The following is a 4,612-nucleotide window of genomic DNA, read 5'->3' on the forward strand; positions in this document are numbered from 1 at the left end:
GGCCCCCCTGAGAACTGCCCCCAGTAAACCTGTGTTTATACTTCAATTTGGATTGAACTGGCTCATTTCATTGGGGGAGAAAACCCATTAGTGGTCATCTCAGGCTCACTCCTTGCTTGGCCCACCCGAGTGGCCCCAAGTTCACTTCTGTCCAAGGGCCTGTGATTCCCTAGGGTTCTTCTAATTGAGGAGTATTCTCCACTGATTAAATGAGCCAATTTAAACCAAATTAAAATATAATGGCAGGTTTATCAGGGGTTAAATTTTGGGCAGATTCATCAGTCCCAAGGAAGTGGGCCTGAGAAGTCATCATGTAGAGGAAGAGACAAAAAAAAGCAGGAGGCAGGGAGATAAAGCATGTACACACACACACACACACACAGAGAGAGAGAGAGAGAGAGAGAGAGAGAGAGAGAGAGAGAGAGAGAGAGAGAGAGAGAGAGAGAGGAGAGTAAACCAAAATGTCTGGATTATATAATGACGAGCCTTTGGTCAGGGCTTGTTGGTGCATGCCTTTAATCCCAGCACTCAGGGAGGCAGAGTCAGGCAGATTGATGTAAGTTTGAGGCCAGCTTGATTTACAAAGTGAGTCCAGGTCAGCCAAAGCTACACAGAGAAACTATATCTAGAAAACAAACAAACAAAAAGACCCTTTTGGGAGAGAGGAAGTCCAGCTCCTGGGCTGGAAAGCTCAGGTAGGGGCCGACTAAGTGATGCTGTGAGAATCTAGAGGCCAGATCACACTTTGTTAAATAAGCAGCTCAGCTGATTGTCCTGGGTCTGAATTCCAAGACTGATCTCCAGCTTACTCCCTGGCCTGGAAGCAGAACCAGGTCTGTGTGGCTCAGGATGTGTGATCATCTCTGGCTCTATTTTTCAGGGGATATTAGATTATAAATCATTTAAACGAGCAAGATCACAACACTGAGCATAGACATACCCTCTATTTCTGTCACCCTCTGATACACATGCGACACAACATGTAATACAACAAGCTCACCCGCAATGCCTTTAGGAGTATTTCTTATAAAAGAGAGAGAGAGAGAGAGAGAGAGAGAGAGAGAGAGAGAGAGAGAGAGAGAGAGAGACCCATCCATCCAAGGATATCACCACCCACCATGGCCTGGGCCATCCTCAGTCATATATCACTAATTTAAAAAATGCTTTACAGCTGGATGTTATGGAGGTATTTCCTCAATCACAGTTCCCATCTTCTAGATGATTCTAGCTTTTGTCAAGTAGACATACATATAGCCAGAAAGGTTCTCAACAAACAAAAGAAAAAGATCCAAAGGAAAGACGCATGAAATATATATATATAAGCTTCAGAGTCCCCCATTTGCATCACAAGAATCCCATCAAAAAGCTAAAATTGAAGCCTTAATATATATGCAAAAGAACCTATAAAGTTAAAAGAGAGAAGAAAATGTTTGAATAAAAGTAATTTAAAAAAATGATATAAAGCTCTTTTTAAAACCTAAATTTTGACACTCTAAGACAGGAAACCCAAGCGATGCTGTTGAGTTGGTTTTCTTTAGTCACACACTGCTGATTATGCAGCCTACCCTTAAGATCTGTTTGTTTCCCCCCAGTGAGAGTCCCCTGGAGGAAACAAATTATTCATTGGTAAGTGGCTTTAAATGGATATAGATTCTGGGTTAGGGATGGGACATGTGTACACTACTCCTTTTAGCCCCATGACACCATCATGTGCTAACAATGCAGGCTCAATGCATGCTGCCTTAGTATCTTTCAGTTCATATATGTAGTGTCCATCTTGCTTGTTTTCTTGGTATCCTCTGTTTCTTTGGTTTCTTACACTCTTTCTGCTGCCTTTTCTGCAGGTATTCCAATGCTCTAAGGGGAGAAATTTGATGGAGAACCTTTTAGGTCTGAGTAATTCTTGCGTATTTATATTAAAAAACTTATGAGCAAAAGTAAGGTTTTGCTTAGAAAAAACGAAAAAGAAAGAAAGAGAACCCTATCTGAAGACTGAAGCAAGAGAACTTGTGATTGAACCCTTGGCTGTCAGTATGTCCTACATAATGGCCTTGCTGTCCTGTATGAATTACTAGCTTTAATGATGCCCAAAACATATAAAAGGATCCATCCAAGGCCCTCAAGTATTGTATTGTGTTATATATATATATATATATATATTTTTTTTTTCTAACACCAAGAAAGTGAATAACTCAACCAGAGGTTAAAGGAAAATAAAATTATGTGTGTTGATATTCCATGTCGGTGATTCATAAAACTACCTAAGTTATTTTTATTTGAAAATATGCTGATAGTAAGTATGAGTGCTCACCCATCGGTGGGCCATCTATATTAACCTTCCCCCATCCACATCCAGGGAATATCACAAAACAGTAGCAGAAAGAATGTAAGAGCCTGGGAACACAGAGGAGAGATATAAAATGCTGTACTCTGGGCATGACAAGGCTGTTAAATGCATTGACCTGCACAAAACAAAGCATCAGAATGGAGGATGGACTTCTGAGTCTCACTCTTGGGAGCTTGTTGATGTTGATGAGTGGTTACTGGGTGCTAGGAGTGGGAGAGTCACTTTTCAGAGACTACCCTACTCCTCACTGGATAACCCACATCCCCATGAGTATGCGAACAAAAACTGGCCTCAGGGATTATTACAAATAACTAACATTTTTTTTTCAAATTATTATTTTTTTTATTAATTTATTCTTGTTACATCCCATCTTTATCACATCCCTTGTATCCTCCCATTTCCCCCCCACCATTTCCCATTATTCCCCTCCCCTATGACTGTTCCTGAGCGGGATTACCTCCCCCTATATATTCTCATAGGGTATCAAGTCTCTTCTTGGCTACCTGCTGTCCTTCCTCTGAGTGCCACCAGGTCTCCCCCTCCAGGGGACATGGTCAAATGTGAGGCACCAGAGTACACGAGAAAGTCATATCACACTCTCCAGCCAACTGTGGAGAATATTCTGACCGTTGGCTAGATCTGGGAAGGGGTTTAAAGTTTACCTCCTGTGTTGTCCTTGGCTGGTGCCTTAGTTTGAGCGGGACCCCTGGGCCCAAATCTGCCTAGCATATTGTTCTACTTGTAGATTTCTAAGACCCTCTGTATCCTTTTATTTTGCTATTCTCCGTAGTTTAGATTAGTAGGAGATGTATATGACCAAAACATTGCATACAAGTATAAAACATATTTTATTTATTTTTTGCTATTTTGTTCACCTTACATCTTGATTGTAGTCCCCTTCTTTGTTGCCTCCCTATCCCACCAACCTTCCCTCATTCCCCCTGACCCCTCCCCCTACTCCTCAGAAAGGAGAGCCCTCCTGCCCTAAGGTCTGGCCTCAGTCTATCAAGTCTCATCTGGATTACCTGTATCCTCTTCCTCTGTGGCCTGGCAAGGTTGCCCTGCCAGGGGAAGTGATCAAGTATAAAATGTTTAAAGAATAAATAGAAGTAATTTAGGAAAACTGATGAGATCTATAGAGTTTCATTAGATGTTTTAATATCTGGCATCTGTTACCCAGAAGCACCCAAGGATAATAGACATAGTTTCTTTGTACAAAAAACACACTACTCATTAGAGAAAGTGTGTGTGAAAGGGGGGAGGGTTATATTACTTTTGAACTTACTCTAAACAGTTTGCTCCTTTTTTACATAGAAATATAACTAAGTATATTATTATTTATTTGTGTGCACATGTCTCTCTCTTTTCCTATTTTCATCTGTGGAATGTACATGGAATATTGTTGCATGATATTGCTGAGGCATCTCAGTAAAAGTATGCTTCATTGGGATCTAATGGTGAGCAAAGCTTCTGCTATGAAAGAATACAAGGAAAAAGAGAAAGTGAGAAGAAGGAGAAATATATGGGTCGGTAAAGAGCAAACAGTATGAATTTTGAGAATATAATTTTTTTTCTGGACATCTAATATGAAAATAGTCCTCAGCACTTGTCCTATGGTATCAGAATAAAGAGCAATATGGATGAGCTGTTTGGTGGCAAAACAATAAAAATTGACTCCTTGGAAGGAGGAAATAGCAGTGAGTCATTCTCCAGGAATTTCCCTTTGTTTCAGAACCAGCTTTTCTTTCTATTGGGCTGTATTTTAGACGATATCAATGTTAAAATACTTGTAACTTGTTGAACTACCCACTCGGAAGCTCCCATAACATGTTCTCAGGACAAGTTCTCTTCAAAAAGAATTGCTACACTTGTATAAATAAGACTAGGCTCAGCTATAAAATTCTCTGTCTAAAAATTGCTTTGACACTAACACACACACAAAAAAAGAAAAAAATAACACCTTGGAAAAAGCATAGATGGGCATTTGGAGCAGTCACCTTAAAAGGATAATATTTGGTCCTCAAATTGTGGGAGTAACTCTTAAGCTTTTATGTCTATTGGTGGTATGCTTAGAACTCACTCTGGTCCAACTCCACACCACCAGGAAGGACCACAGGATGAGCTGTGCTTCCTGTTCTCTCATAATTATATCATCATCTATAGTTAGTGATTTTCACAAGAAAATGTGATAATTTCTCTATCAGATTAAAGTATACACTGATTCTTCTAGATTTAGGGATGTACGGTGGATTTCATTTTGTTTTG

At 40.0% G+C, this 4,612-nt stretch overlaps 1 pseudogene; it reads right to left on the reverse strand.

Moving 5' to 3' along the window:
* Positions 1-882: 882 nt before the first annotated feature.
* LOC127194058 (uncharacterized) lies at positions 883-1,022 on the reverse strand (annotated as a pseudogene).
* Positions 1,023-4,612: the final 3,590 nt, after the last annotated feature.

The sequence above is a fragment of the Acomys russatus genome, chromosome 9 (assembly GCF_903995435.1).
Source record: "Acomys russatus chromosome 9, mAcoRus1.1, whole genome shotgun sequence".
In the NCBI taxonomy this organism is placed as follows: Eukaryota; Metazoa; Chordata; class Mammalia; order Rodentia; family Muridae; genus Acomys; species Acomys russatus.